The 17,318-nt window shown below is 35.7% G+C and overlaps 1 pseudogene; it reads right to left on the reverse strand.

Moving 5' to 3' along the window:
- Positions 1 to 303: 303 nt before the first annotated feature.
- On the reverse strand, positions 304 to 17,115 carry LOC108472345 (probable disease resistance protein At1g61190; annotated as a pseudogene).
- Between the last annotated feature and the right edge of the window lie 203 nt (positions 17,116 to 17,318).

The raw sequence follows: 17,318 nt of genomic DNA on the forward strand, positions 1-17,318 counted from the left end.
GGAGATAAGATTCGCTATAGTAAAATTCAATCCAACCTACTGAAACTTTATGGGTATAGGAATTGTGGCTTCATTGATCCGTTACACCGTTCTCTGGAGAACATGACCTGTAGAATCCATTTCATAGGCCTATATTTATACCAAATGATTAGGATGTTATGATAATAATGAATCAAATGCTCCTAACTAGATGTATATGAATGATATTTGTATGAATGTCGAATGTAATTTTCGAGAATGATTCCCTTTTTAGTACTTGGGTTAACATTGCTCGTTGTTCGTCAAGGTTCTATCACTGATGTGTTACCATGTCTTCTTTTTCGTGCTCAAGTCACCCACGTTACAGAACCAACCTTCAAAAACCTCCAACTTGTTCAATTCTTTCATCTCTTCCGTGTTTTTTAACATTGAATGTGTTACCAAATATCGAAGCCGACATAATTTTGACAACAATCCAGTGGGGATCTCTTTGAAGCACTCGATAAATCCAAGATTGAGATATCTAAGAATCACCAACATTTCCAAACCTTGAAGGATTTCTTCGACTCTAGTATTTTCAAGATTCAGTTTTTTCAAAGCTTGAAGCTTGAATACAGGAGATATACTCTCTAATTTGCAACATGAATTAAGCAATAGTGCCTCGAGTTTCTCTAAACTAGAAATAGAGTTAGGCAAACTCTTAAAAGGATTACCAGAAAGATCAAGAATCTTAAGGTTAGGGAAGTGCTCAAAGAAGGATTCTAGGATTTCTTTCAATGAATTACGTGAGAGCAACAATGTTGTGAGTTTTGGAAATTTTGGAAACTTCATAGTTTGAAGAATTATTGAGATGAAATTGCGCATCAAAGAAACCTTTTCCAAGTCTTCACTCCATTCTTCCTTGTTTGGCAGCTCTTTCAATAGTATATGAGCTTTTACAATTAATCTTTTCCTTGTAATATGCAATGGCATATCCCTAAGAACATCATGCATCTGCGTAAACTTCCAAATAGTAAAAGGGAATTTAAAAAAACCCATCTCAAGCAAACGAATTTCTTCAAGATTCTGCAAGATAGGATAACCACTACTCTCTATCAATTTTCTACTTTCCATTTCATTTATAAGCCCTTCTTCCATCCAATGTTCAATTAACTCATCTTTTCCGATTTTGTAATCTTCAGGATATAATGCGCAATACAAAAAACATTCTCGGTCTCTTTGTTTAAGAAGATCATAGCTAAATTTCAAGCATCCATACACCTTATCTTCTATATTGTGGATGTTTTTGATGTATCTTTTTAATTCATCTACAAAAATTTTCCCATACATGAGGATCGATGACTCCACTCATACAACTAGCTAGTGTAAAAATTACAAGAGAAAGTCCATCACATTCCCTCACAACAAGTTTCATAAGCAATTCTAAAGTTGAACTAGGCAACATGTCGTGTCCAACTTTGCTTAAAGGTAAGTTCATGATCTCCTCTATAGAAAGACAAGGCACTTGAACTTTTTTAAACCCCATTGGTCGAACAACCATTTCCAAACATGTTTTCATCACTAATTTGCATCCATTAGCTGATGTTGGCTTAAGGATTCCAGTGTCCTCAAAGGAAAAGCTTTTTCATACATAATCTAGTATCAACACATGTCTCTCTTGTCCACTCAACATTTCTGATTCCTTCTTTGCACGGATGATTGTATCTTTATCATCTGACAAGTTTCTTTCCAATTGAGATGTAATGTTCTTCTGTAGCATTCGAATATCCAAGTCTCGGGGCATAGTTACCCAAATCAATTTTCTAAATTTTCTTTCTTTCAAAAACCTGTTATGAACATCCTTCATAATGGTTGTTTTCCCAATCCTGCCCATGCCACACAGTCCAATCAATCCAACATCATCTCTCATTAAGTACCGATAAATTTATTCTCTAACATTAGTTGCACCTACTAACTCTGTTGTAGGTAAGTTAACCATTATGTTAGATGGATCATTAACTATCAAGCTCTTGGTGAAATGACCTTCAACATGCACTTCCTTTATTGCCTATGCCGATTCATCAGCAAGTTTCCCCAAGCAAGAATGAAAGAGATATTTTCCTTTACCAACATTGTCTTCAACATGTTGAGCATGAGCAAGCTTTTCCTCTACATTTTTGATCCATCTTTCGACTTCTTGCTTTGGCATTTTCCTAAAGTGAAGCTCGTCTTTCAATTGCTATTGAATATCTACCTCATTAGTGTGTAAGTCAGCTTGTGCTTGCTTGAAATCCTCATCATGTTCAGTGAATTTCTATTGGTATTTCAAATATTTGCTAGCTTTACTGCCAATGAACTTAAGAACATCAAGAATTGGCCCAACGATATTCTAAATGTTCAACAGACAATGTTATGTTACAAGACGATATGATTTTGATATGAACTAATATAGGTATATACATGAAATATATAGAAATGATGACACATGATATATTGGTATATTGAAATGGATGTGATGCGGTCGTTGAGAGCACCAAAAATATCCTATTCCCTGTAAAATAATGAAAAAGAAATAGTAAAGGGGAAGTAGGGTCGAATCCTCAGGGACCGGATTATACGAATGCTTGTCTCTCAAATCTCAAGCGAATCGTGCCCAAGAAAACTTATGCTCCTAGAAAAAATAAAAATAGAATTTAAGAATTGATTTTGGAAGCGAAAATAAAATAAAAACAGAATTTAAAGTTTATTGAAATTATGATTATGAAAATAATAAAAATAATAAAGAGAGTTTTAAGAGAAAATAAATTCTTATGGGAAAGTTCCAGCCTCCGGTTGTCTCATTCCGCCTTGGGCTCAATCCTTGACTTTTGGATGATCCTTCTCTACTCAAGTAAGCCAGTTATAGTGGAAGAGGACGCCTACGACCACCAGCTCCAAAGGTTAGATTTACGATTTTTAGGGAACCTGGCTCTAGCCAGTAATCTATGCTAGATCAACGCTTCTCAATGGCGAATCCCACACCATTTTGACTATTTGGCTCGCCAACCTCTGACGCAGTAAGTTAACGAACCGACTATGCAGTCCTTCCAAAACATACAAAGCGGCCACCTCTGCATATGCTGAAAAGCTTACTTCTTAAGGGCCATGGACGGAAGCGTCAGCCCGTAGTGCAGAGAAACGATGAATACTTGGCGAGAAGGCTAAGTACAGATTCTAGGCCTTAAGAACCCTTTTTGGGGAAATATTGACAACTTTTGGCTAGAAGGGTTTTTAGTGGCTCATGATAATGGAGAGAAAGCAAATAAATAAAAATATGGAAAAAGAAATTTTATTGAAAAGAAATATGAAAGAACAAAAGACTTTTGGGGGAGAGTGTTTACAGAAAAAGATGCCCCCAAATAGAGTCACTTCACCCCATATTTATAGTGCTAGGGAGATAGTCTAATTGAACTTAAATTCTAAAAAGATAAATACATTTAATTAAAGATAAACAAAGATAATTAAAATAAAATCCTAAATTTGAATAATCCTAATAATTATCTTAATATTAATTATCCTAATAGAATAAAATAAAATAGAGTCTTCCAAAATAAAATCTCTTCTATTTGCTTTTAAGTCCTTGTGTCTTCCATGTTCGCACTTTTGGCACCATATTTGTCCCACGTTGTATATTGGCCCATTTAATCTCCAAATTGACACTTTTTCCCTTGAATTTACTTTTCGCCTCCAATTTAGTCCCTAAAAGATAAAAAGACATAAATAGCTCAAATTAGTAGGCTCAAGCTCAAAATAAACACATGATTAATATATAAAAACACGTCATTTTAGAGGATTATCAAATTCCCCCCTACTTAGCCCATGCTTGCCCTCAAGTATGGTTCCTATCGACTGTGAAAGCTAGATTCTGCCATAAAAGAAATACCACTCCAAAGTTTCATGAAAATTAGTTAGAAACGCATATTAAAAATAAAGAGACCTCTAAGCTTGCTTTAAGTAAAATAGAAAAAGTATTCCAATTATTTCACACAAAAATTAAGATCGACTTGAGTTATGCCATTTAGGTAAATTACCAAACCTACTAAGACACCTTAATTATTTCCTCCTTCAGTCCCCAAAGTGCAACTTTATTAGTACTTATTTTTTTCTTCTCTTTTTTTCTCCTTTTTTGATTTTTTTATTTTTTTAAATTTATTATTGTTTATTTACTTAGGAATATATTAAACCTTTTGACGCTAAGAGAGATGACAACCCAAGCACCCCACCCCTACATTTAGCCCAACATACTCCTAAAATTATTTATTTCCTAAGTTAGCGGAGTTTTACCTAACACGTCACACAACCTTTTGACGCAAAGTAGAATGACAACCCAAGCACCCTACCACGTTACTCATCAAGAACGATTTGAGCCATACTCATAACCTCGGCTAGCGGAGTTTTACTTGTCACGCCACACAACCTTTTGACGCCAAGTAGAATGACAACCCAAGCACCTTACCCCGCCACTCGATCAACCACGATCTAAGTCAGTACTCATAACCATGGAAAACATTTATTAAAAATTAAACGATATTTAAAATTCTTGAGAACTCAAGAAAGAAAAAAATTTAAGTGTCAAAAATAAGTTTCAATAATCACCTAATAGCCATGAACATTAATTAAGCATGCAATCATTTTAAGTGTTCACTTTATATTAAACTTGATCAATTTTACGAAAAGTAAGATAGAATTAACCCTATTAATCACAATTATTTTTAGCCTAATAAAAATAAAACAGTGGAGATGGAATCAATTATGGGAAAATCATAACTTCCTTAGAAGGTAAGAATCATGTATGAAAGTTAAACAGTAGGCAATTCCTGGTAAAATCTTGGGCATGAAAAGCAGCAGGATATTCTTAAAATAAATAGGCAAAACGAGCACAAAACAACAAAGAACAACAATATGACAAAAAATATAGCGATAATAACAAGAATAACGAAGAATGCCTCCCCCACTTAAAACACATAGTCCTCGATGTGAAAGTAAAAGGAAAACAAATAGGTGGAGAAAAAAGTTTAGAAAACTCCCCATGTAGTTACTGGCTTGTTGGCATTACCTGTGGAGAAGAAGATGGCAAAGCGGCAAGAGGTGGAGACGGGTGGGTGACGTGTGCAATGTTGGTTCGGCTTCGGGTTCTCACCATGATGGCTAAGAAATCGGCGGTGGGTGGTGGAGGAGAAAGGAGTCGGCGGTTATGGAGAAATTTGGGGAAAAATGTAAGGTTTGGGGTTTTATTTGCTGAAAAGGGTGTTCTAATTGCAGGTTTTGGGGATTCTAAGGCTGGAATAGGACTGTTTGGCTACTGAGATATGGCATTCGGGTGGAATAGAACTATTTGGCAAAGATCGATAGGGTTGTTTTGGTGCACACTTTCTATCTTTTTTTTTTCTTCGTATTTTCGCTTCATTTCACCTAGATGGAAGAAAAGAAATTTATTAATATTTAAATAAATAAAATAAAAAGAAAATAAAATAATAAATAAAAAAATAAAAAAATAAAAAAATAAAAATAAAAATAAAAATAAAAAGAAAGATTGGGTTGCCTCTCAACAAGCGCTTGTTTAACGTCGTTAGCTCGACGCCTTGAACGGTTTTATGGTGGTTCTAATTGAATTTTCTCGACCGTGTGGGCCTGGAAATTCTCATAAAATGGCTTTAGCCTTTGACCATTGACTGTGAACCGCTTTCCTGATTCTTCACTCTCTATTTCAACTGCGCCATTTGTAAATACTTCAGTCACAATAAAAGGTCCTTGCCACCGAGATCGAAGCTTACCTGGGAATAGCTTTAATACGGAGTTATAAAGCAAAACTCTTTGTCCTACTAAGAAATGCTTCTGAACTATATTTTTTTCATGAAACATCTTTGTTTTGTCCTTATAAATTCGAGCATTCTCGTAGGCATCATTGCGAATTTTCTCCAATTCTTGAATGTCCAATTTCCTTACCTTCCCCGCGGGCTCTAACTCCATGTTACATTATCGAATAACCCGATAAGCTTTATGCTCCAACTCTACTGGTAGATGACATGCTTTGCCAAAAACAAGTCGATACGGGGTCATGCCAATTGGTTCTTTATACGCCGTCTGATAGGCCCAAAGCGCGTCATTGAGCCGAAGACTCTAATCCTTACGGTTGGGTCGAACCATTTTTTCCAAAATTGACTTGATCTCCCTGTTTGAAACCTCTGCTAGGCCGTTCATTTGGGGATGGTAGGCTGTTGCTATATGATGATGAACCCATATTTTGATAATAGTACCTCCATGACCTTGTTGCAAAAGTGGGTACCACGATCATTGATCAAAGCTCGAGGTGTTCCAAACCTAGAAAAAATAGTTCGTTTTAGAAACTCCACAACAGTATTAGCATTATCATTGCAAGTAGGCTTTGCTTCTATCCACTTAGAAACATAGTCTACTGCAAGAAGTATATATACGTTTCCAAACGAAGAAATAAAGGGGCCCATGAAATCAATACCCCATACATCAAAAATCTCACATACATGAATCAGGGATAGGGGCATTTGATTTCGTCTAGTGATATTGCTTGTATGCTGACATTTATCGCAAGACTTACAGAAGTTAAACGCGTCCCAAAAGATTGTAGGCCAATATAGCCCACACTCCAATACCTTGTGAGCTGTCCGCTTAGGGCCAAAGTGATCTCCACAAGCTTCTGTGTGACAAAAAGTAAGGATAGAGGTTACCTCCGTTTCTGGAACACATCGTCGTATTATCTGATCTGAGTAATGTTTCCACAAGTATGGATCGTCCCATATGTAATTCCGAGCTTCGCGTCTAAACTTGTTTTTTACGGATTGAGCTAACTCAGTGGGCAGCGATCCCGTGGTTAAGAGATTAACTATGTCTGCATACCATGGATAGTAAGCCTCGGTTGCGAATAAGCTTTCGTCGGGGAACTCATCCTTTATGGGATCATCATCAAATGGAGTTTTTATCCTACTCAAGTGGTCGGCCACCAGGTTTTCACACCCCCTTTTGTCACGAATCTCGATGTCAAATTCTTGGAGCAGTAAAATCCACCTAATGAGCCTTGGCTTTGCTTTATTCTTTGCGATTAAGTACCTAAGAGTTGCATGGTCAGAAAAAATAATCACCTTAGATCCTAGTAAATATGATCAAAATTTATCTAAAGCAAACACAATAGCTAAAAGTTCTTTTTCTGTGGTTGTGTAGTTGTTTTGTGCAGTATCTAGGGTCTTTGAGGCGTAACAGATGACATGAGGCTCTTTCGCTATCATTTGTCCCAATACGGCTCCCACGCTACGTTCGCTTGCATCGCACATAATTTCAAAGGGATAGTTCCAGTCTGGTGCTTGTACTATAGGGGCGGTTACCAACTTTTGCTTAAGTGTATCAAAAGCCTCCTTGCATTTTGAGTCAAACTCAAATTTTTTGTCTTTCTGCAACAGCTCGCACAATGGTTCAGCTATTTTTGAGAAGTTTTTTATAAAACGCTCAAAATCTGCATGGCCAAGAAAAGAACGATTCATCTAACAAGAGAAGGATATGGCAAAGAATTTATAATGTCAATTTTGGCCTTATCAACCTCAATTCCCTTATATGAGACCATATGACCTAGAATCAAACCTTTGTCTACCATAAAATGACACTTTTCATAGTTCAAGACAAGATTAAATTCTATGCACCTGTTCAAAATTATCGTAAGGTTTTTAAGGCATTCAGTAAAACAGTTTCCATACACGGTAAAATCATCCATAAAAACTTCAATAATTTTTTCTACATATTCAGAAAATATACTCATCATGCATCTCTGGAAGGTAGCTGGTGCGTTGCAAAGTCCAAATGGCATCCTCCTGTATGCAAACATGCTGAACGGGCATGTAAAAGTGGTATTTTCCTGGTCTTCTGGTGCAACAGGGATCTGGAAGAAACCTGAATATCCATCAAGACAACAAAAGTGAGTTTTACCAGCTAAACGTTCAAGCATTTAATCTATAAAAGGAAGAGGGAAATGATCTTTTCTAGTATAAGCGTTCAACTTCCTGTAATCGATGCAGACACGCCACCCGTTCTGCACTCGGACCGATACTAAGTCGCCCTCAGCATTTTTCTTTATTGTCACGCCCATTTTTTGGGCACGACTTATACCGGACTTACCCATCTGCTGTCAGAAATGGGGAAAATGATGTCAGCATCCAGCAGCTTAATTATTTCTTTTTTCACCACCTCCATCATATTCGGGTTTAAGCGTCTTTGTGCCTCTCTCCTTGGTTTCGTGTTCTCCTCCAAGTAAATCTTGTGGGTGCATGTCAAGGGGCTTATCCCAATCAAGTCAGCAATGGTCCAGCCAATCGCCTCCTTATAACTCTTTAGTACTTGGATCAAACTTTCCTCCTCGGGTTTAGAGAGTTTATTTGAAATTATAATGGGTAAGGTATTACCTTTTCCTAAAAATGCATACTTGAGATGCGCGGGAAGTGGTTTCAATTCCAAATCTGGAGCCTGCACAACAGAAGGTAAAAGTTTAGTTTCTGATGGTGATAATAATGTCTTAACAAATTCATAATCATCATATCTATATTTAGATTCACCTTCATAAGTTGACTCAAAAGTCTCGTCCACTAATGAGTCAATCAGGTCGACGCAGTTTACGCTCAAGATTTCGCTTGGATGGCTAATGGGATAGTAAACATTGAATTTCACGATCTTCCCATCAAATTCCATCGTAAGAGTGCCGCTTCGGACATCGATCTTGGTGCTAGCAGTACTAAGGAAGGGTCGGCCCAATAGGAGGTCTGAAGATCCAGCAGTGTTGTCCTCCTCCATCTTAATTACGTAGAAATCTGGAGGGAAAATAAGTTCATTAACTTTTACCAAGACGTCCTCGAGGACTCCTTCGGGATGCACAATAGACCTGTCTGCCAATTGAATAATAACACCTGTCTTTGTCAAAAAACCCGCGTTAAGTGATTCATAAATAGAATAAGGCATTACATTTATTGAGGCCCCTAGATCACACATAGCCTTCTTAATTCCCAAATGGCCAATTTTGCATGGAATAGCGAACATACCCCTATCTTTGCATTTAACCGGCATTTTTTGCTGTAGAACTGCGAAAACATTCTCACCAACACTTACCTTTTCATTACCTGTTAGTTTTCATTTGTTGGTACAAAGTTCTTTGAGGAACTTGGCATACCGCGGAATCTATCTAATGGCATCTAACAGTGGTAAGTTGATCTCAACATTCCTGAATGTTTCGAGGATCTCCTTGTCTTACTTACTTTTTTGACACTAATTTAATCGTCTTGGGAATGGAGGTTGGATTTTCGACAGTGGGGGTTTTGCTCGGATCTGTTCGTCGTTTCTTGGAGTTTCCTGGGCAATTTCTTGACCAAGATTCTTGCCAGGAACTGGTTCCAGGATCTTTTCGCTTCGTAACGTTACTGCATTCGCATTCTGCCTCGGGTTTGGTTCTGTTTGTGATGGCAGTTTCCCTTGAGAGTTTAATTTCTCAATTGATGTGGTCAACTCCCTTATGGATGCTTCAGTTTTCTACTGAAAACCCTTCATTTCTCTTTGGAAGTTGAGAGTTTGCTGTTGAAAATCAAGGACATTAGTTGCTAATTTATTAACCAAAGTTTCTAAAGAATTACCTGAATCCTGCGACTGTTGTGGGGCTCGATTTTGGTATGGCTGGTTATATCGTGGATTAGCCCCATAACTAAAATTAGGGTGGTCCCTCCATCCTTGGTTGTAGGTATTGGCGTAAGGGTCGTATCGTCTTTGTGGTGTCCTAGGAAAATTTCCCACAGCATCTAAATGGGCCATAGAATCGTCACACAGACTAGGGCACGCATCAGTTGTATGTTCAGGTGTAGCACATATTCCACATACTCGGGCTGGTTTTGATTTTTCTGTAACAAGGGAATTCACAATATTAGTAAGTCTATCAAGTCTATCTTCAATGGTAGAATTACTTAGCTGGTGAACCCTTTTAGGGGGTTCAGGATTGGCTCGAAATTGCTAGGAATTAGCAGCCATTGTGGAGATTAAGTCTCTTGCTTGTTGTGGAGTCATGTTGACTAACGCTCCTCCACTCGCGGCATCTACAATATTCATCTCCATGGTTTCAAGCTTTCATAAAAGTACTGGAGCAAAGACTATTCCGTTATACCGTGTTGTGGGCAACTTGCACACAACTTCTTAAATCGCTCCCAATAGTCGTATAGAGTCTCTGCGTCTTTTTGTCTTATGCCCACGATTTCTCTTCTTAACTCAGCCGCTCGTGATGCAGGGAAAAACCTGTTAAGGAATAGACGAGATAGATCAGCCCAAGTTGTAATGGATCTAGGAGGTAAATAAAATAACCATTCCTTGGCTGAATCTGCTAGGGAAAAAGGGAAAGCGTGCAATTTAATTTGATCCTTAGTTACCCCCTGAGGTTTCATACTCAAACAAACCATATGGAATTCTTTTAAATGCTTGTAGGGGTTTTCATTTTGTAACCCACGGAAAGTTGGCAGTAGCTGAATCAAGCCTGACTTTAATTCAAAATCAGTATCCATAGTAGGATACGCGATGCATAGTGGCGGTTGTTCTGTCGACGCTTCGGCCAGTTGCCGAATTGTCTGAGCCATAAGTTGAGGTGTTAAATTAGGGTTTTCGTCAACCCTAATGTTCAGCACTTCTTCAGGGAAATCGACTTCTTCTTCTTTACTTTCTAACATTTGAGTAGGGTTTTCGTTAACCCTAGACTCTACTTCGTCGTCGATTCTAACTTCTGGCGGTGGATTACTTTGAGTTCCAACCACCCCTGACTGCTTTTTCCTTAGTTTCATTTCCTTTCGATTAGCTTTCGCAGTCTTTTTGATTTCTGAGTCAAACGCAAGAGTACCTGGAGTAGATCTGGTCATAGAAAACAAAGAAAAAGAAGATTAGTATGTTGCCGATCCCCGGCAACGGCGCCAAAATTTGATGCGGTCATTGAGAGCACCAAAAATATCCTATTCCATGTAAAATAATGAAAAAGAAATAGTAAAGGGGAAGTCGGGTCGAATCCTCAAGGACCGGATTATACGAATGCTTGTCTCTCGAAATCCTGGGCAGAATCGTGCCCAAGAAAACCTGCGTTCCTGGAAAAAAATAAAAAACAGAATTTAAGAATTGATTTTGGAAGCAAAAATAAAATACAAACAGAATTTAAAGTTTACTGAAATTATGATTACGAAAATAATAAAAATAATAAAGAGAGTTTTAAGAGAAAAGAAATTCTTATGGGAAAGTTCCAGCCTCCGGTTGTCTCATTCCGCCTTGGGCTCAATCCTTGGCTTTTGGATGATCCTTCTCGACTCAAGTAAGCCAGTTATAGTGGAAGAGGACGCCTACGACCACCAGCTCCAAAGATTAGATTTACGATTTTTCGGGAACCTGACTCTAGCCAGTAATCTATTCTAGATCAATGCTTCTCAATGGTGAATCCCACACCATTTTGTCTATTTGGCTCGCCAACCTCTGACGCAGTAAGTTAACGAACCGACTATGCAGTCCTTCCAAAACATACAAAGCGGCCACCTTTGCATATGCTGAAAAGCTTACTTCTTAAGGGCCATGGACAGAAGCGTCAGCCCGTAGTACGGAGAAATGATGAATACTTGGCGAGAAGGCTAAGTACGGATTCTAGGCCTCAAGAACCCTTTTTGGGGAAATATTGACAACTTTTGGCTAGAAGGGTTTTTTAGTGGCTCATGATAATGGAGGAAAGCAAATAAATAAAATGTGGAAAAGAAATTTTATTGAAAAGAAATATGAAAGAACAAAAGACTTTTGGGGGGGAGTGTTTACAGAAAAAGATGCCCCCAAATAGAGTCACTTCACCCCCTATTTATAGTGCTAAGGAGATAGTCTAATTGAACTTAAATTCTAAAAAGATAAATACATTTAATTAAAGATAAACAAAGATAATTAAAATAAAATCCTAAATTTGAATAATCCTAATAATTATCTTAATATTAATTATCCTAATAGAATAAAATAAAATAGAGTCTTCCAAAATAAAATCTCTTCTATTTGCTTTTAAGTCCTTGTGCCTTCCATGTTCGCACTTTTGGCACCATATTTGTCCCACGTTGCATATTGGCCCATTTAATCTCCAAATTGACACTTTTTCCCTTGAATTTACTTTTCGCCTCCAATTTAGTCCCTAAAAGATAAAAAGACATAAATAGCTCAAATTAGTAGGCTCAAGCTCAAAATAAATACATGATTAATATATAAAAACACGTCATTTTAGAGTATTATCAGGATGATATATGTATATGAAGAAATGGAAAGAGAATGATAAGTATCATGACATGAACATATATGGATATCTTTGATATGTTGATACATGAAAATTATGTAAGTTGAGACGAGTAATAAACTCAAGTGTGACATGTTGAGATAACAAGGTTACTGTTGTTGAATTTATATGAAATATGTTCAAGTATGCTAACAAGTGTTGTTGTTTGATGCTTAGGCAAATGCCAAGCTATTGGTTGAATGGTAATATGTTTAATTATAAGTTGTACTGAAATGGTAAGTATTCAAATGAAAATATGCTTGAGCTCATAAAAAAGTGGTAAGGTTTAAAGTTATTTAAGATCCTAGTATGCTAAAAATGATATGTATAAGTGATGCTGTGGATTTATTCAACTTGTGAGTTATTGAATATAGCTTCATGAATCTTGCAGTATTCGATATTGGATTATTATTGATATGTATAAATTTCATATTTGAAATGAATTGATATGATTAAAGTTTATACGAGCTTACTAAGTATTCATTTCTTACGTATTTGTTTTTCTTTACTTTTTAGATTATCAGAAGCTCGTTGGGTTGGAAGCTTGCCGGAGTTATATCACACTATCCATCAATTTTATCAGTAATTTTGGATGTTTTGATTTTGGTTATAATGGCATGTATAGGTTATTTTGGCTAAATGTTGGCCTATATGTATTATGTAGAGATTCCATTTATTTGGCTTGTGTTTTGGCACATTTTGGTTTGTGCATATTTGCCTTATGTGGTTGATGTGTGGTTTAGTTTATGGTTGTATAATGAAAGGTAAAGTGTTAGCTAAATGTGCATTTAGATACATATGTTTTAGTATGCGATGAGTTGTTCATAAATTAGTACCTTGATATGTAAGGTATATATAACTAAATATGCTAGTATTTGAAATACATTTTGGCATCAAATGGTATGTTTTGGTAGGTAAGTAACTTAGTTTGAAATAATACAAAATAGTTTGGTAAGCCATGGGTACAAAGATGCATATAAGTTAGTTATACATATAAATATATTAAACACATGAGTACACATGTTATAATCTGTAATCTGATATGCCTAAAGGCATATTGATTGTATGTGAAGCTATTATATGTGAAAAGTTTGATTTTGGTTTGTTTTAGTGCCTAATTTTGGTTTGTTGATATGCACAATGTTAACTGAAGGTACATGCCTTGTTGGGTGAGAAAAATGGCTTATAAAATAGCCTATTTTTGTCCACACTGGCAAAGACATGAGCGTGTGTCTCAGCCATGTGTGACACATGGCCAGGTGACACGGCTGTGTGTCCCATATATCTTTGAAAAAGAATGCAAGCCAGTGAATTACACGGCCTTAGACACGGGTGTGTCTCTTGACCGTGTGACCCTTGCAGTGTTGAAAATATTGAATGTTTTCGAAATTTTTTTTGAGTTTCCGATTTAGTCCCAATTTATTTCTAATGTGTATTTTGGGCCTCGAGGGCTCGTATAATGGACAATATGTTTAATTTTGACTAGTTTCTGACATGTATATTATGTGATGTAAAATGTTTGAAATTTATGTCTATTTATTTTGTAAACGCCGGTAATACTCCATAACCCTATTCTAGCCATGAACTTGGGTTAAGGGTGTTGCAATATTTATTACCCATTCAACCCTACACACCACCCAGTGTCTGTCTGACATGTTTCTGAAGTTGCGGTCTAGTTGCCGATTAGTACACAAATACCAGGGATTTAACCACTGGTTTAAAACAGAGTACTTCCTCCTAATGCAATTCTCATCCGATGCATATGCATACTTCACATAACAGTTAATACAGAGTTCTATACGAATATTTAAATACAACTTATATTCGAATACAGTAGGTCAATTCTAGTAATATTAGTCAAACAAAATACACACATTGATAATCAGTATTCAAGTCCCAAATCATAAAATATCAGTTATGCAGTTTAACTCAGTTCAAAAGACCTCACAGAAGGCTTGTATTCGGTTTGAGAGATGCTCAAACTATGGAAAATTTTTGTAAATTTACCTACACGCCTATGTGCTTGCCCGTGTGTCTCACACGGCCGTGTCTTCTACCTGTGTGAACTTATTTTGTAAACAGTGAGTTACATGGCCTGGATAAACACCCGTATCCTTGGCCCTGTGAACCCTGCACTAACATGGCCATACACTGTCTAGACACACATCTGTGTGGCTCTTACTTGATGGATAGTGAGTTATATACCTACCACACGGTCTATGGCATCGACAACCATGTTTTTTCGACGTTTGAAATTCGTAAAAACTCATATTTTCAGTACGCACATAAAGTAGTTTCGAAGCAGGAACAACGTAGAAGAATCATAAGACCTAAAACGAATCGTCCACAAACAATTAAGCGATAATTTGAAACAAACACTAAGATTATCACACCACCAACTTTGTCGAAACATTTTGACATAAGAAAATCCTAAATCGCGTAATAATTACCTTTGCGCTACTTCAAATCATGAATCTAGAGCGTTAGAGGGATCTTTATCTTTGAGACCTTCCCCTAAACAACAATCGAACATATAATCAAAAGGGTTCGAGCAGTTTATGCAAAACTACACTCGGCAAGGAAGACAACAATCAATATTTTCCAAAGTTGTACAACCGAACACAGTAATTTAACAGTACACAAACTTACTCGACAACAGTAGCAGACAAAACGTGTGAATCTAAACAGCAATTGAACAAAAAAATAAAAACTAAAAGGGAAAGAAACAAAAAAGGAATAAGAAAGGAAAAGCGAAAATGAGAAGTAGAAAGGAGAGGGAACGTTTAATTTAATTTAACCAACGATCAAAATTTCAACATTAAGCAAAAATATTACCTAACGCATACATCGAGACTCGAGCACAGGACTAAACAAAATATAGAAACTTAACCAATGAACTAACAAACTCATTCTTGATACAATTTAACATTGAATTAAAATTAAGTCGATGGTTCAGGAATAGAGGTTAGCTTAAATTAGAATAACAAAACTTTCTAAGACACAGCTTAAACTCCTGACCTTGAACAAATAAGCAAAGCACAAAACCACAAATACAAAAACTTAATTACACTAGAATCCAACACTTAAAACACTCAATTTTTTTAGGCGCTACACTTGGAGTAGTGAAGTTTGAAGCAATATGAAATAAAAAAATATAAATGTGAGTAGTAAAGAATTTAAATTGGAGATTCAAAGATGCAATTGCAACTATTTAATCATGTAATGCAAGAACTAATATGTTAAAAATTAATTAAAAATTTAAAAAGTATGAAGTAATATAAAATAAAAAAATACAAATATAAGTAGAAAATGAATTGTATCCAAGACTCAAGGATGTATTTGCAACTATCTAACCAACTAATCAAAGAACTAATATGTTAAAAAATAATTTAAAATTTTAAAAGCTTAAAGCAACATGAAATAAAAAACACTAACATTTAACTATCCAACCAAAGTTAAAAGCGTATCCAATTGGAAGTGGTTTTTCTTTCTCTCTCTAAAATCGACTTAATGCGATAAATTTCGTAAAATCAACATAATTTGGTAATTATAGTTAAAAATCAGAATTTTTTGGGTAATTCACCCAAGTTCGAGTGTTGGTAATATATATTTTTGTTTTAGATTTTTAGTTTAAGTGACTAATACTTAGATCATGTTTTCTAAACTGAAAAATTAAGTGTTAGAAAAATAAGTATTGAAAAAAATTAAGTGTTCATTTAAGTTAAAGTTTTGTTTGATAAATTATTTAAAATTAAATGTAGAATATAATTAGACTATTTGATAAATGATAATATAATCTTAAATGAAATAAATTAAAATAAAAAATAATTAAATTTATCCTAAAAGTAATTCGTTTAGATTTTTTTGTAAAAAAATTATTTGGTAATTTCAATGCTGTATAGAAAGAGCCTTAATCCAAATAAAAGTAGGGTCCAATAAAAGAGCACTTAGTACCTAAATTTTAAAATTTTCATCTATCCCCCTCCCAAAGTTCAATGAATATGCAACTGAGCACAGAGTATAATTATACCAGACTTTGCTTCTGAGATAGTAAAATAAAAATTTATTTTAAAACTAAGTTAAATTAATATAAACTGAAAACTAACATGAAGAAAATATTAAAGAAATGGAAATTTAAGGATCAAACCTGATGTTTTATAGTGGTAAACAGAAGAAAAAATATAAGTTAGAAGAAAAAGAATTCCATTTTTTTATTGATGTGATAAACAGTAAAATTTCATTTATCGATTGAGTTTTAATTTAATTGGTATAAGTATTATTACTAAAACTTTATAATCAATCCAACATCATCTCCCATTACTGATAAATTTCTTCTCTAACATTAGCTGTACCTACTAACTCTGTTGTAGGTAGGCTAACCGCTATGGTAGAAGGATCATTAAATATCAACCTACCGGGGAAATGACCTTCGGCATGCACTTCCTTCATTGCCTGAGTGGATTCATCAACAAGTTTCCCCAAGCAAGAACGAAGATATTTTCCTTTACCAACATTGTCTTCGACATGTTGAGCATTAGCAAGCTTTTCCTCTAAGTTCTTGATCCATCTTTCGACTTCTTGCTTTGGCATTTTCTCAAAGTGATGCTCGTCTTTCAATTGCTGTTGAATGTCTGCCTCCTTAGCATGCAAGTCAGCTTGTGCTTGTTTGAAATCCCCAACATATTCAACGAATTTTCTTTGGTATTTCAGATATTTGCTAGCTTTACTGCCAATGAACTTAAAAACATCAAGAATTGGCCCAACAAGTTCAGCCATTAAAAAGCTCTAGTTTTCCCTGCACCAAATTTAACATATTGATTATCAAGTTCAAGAATTAAAAAATAAAATAAAAATTAAACTATAGTTATAATAATACAAAGATAGCTAGTTAAGCTTGTTTAAGTGGTTAAATCCAGTAGCTACATCCAAAATTTGTAAATCTCCAAATAAAACACAACATGAGAGCAGGAACCCACCACAGTTCTGGTTGTTGACACCA

Source organism: Gossypium arboreum, chromosome 11 (assembly GCF_025698485.1).
Source record: "Gossypium arboreum isolate Shixiya-1 chromosome 11, ASM2569848v2, whole genome shotgun sequence".
NCBI classification, from domain to species: Eukaryota; Viridiplantae; Streptophyta; class Magnoliopsida; order Malvales; family Malvaceae; genus Gossypium; species Gossypium arboreum.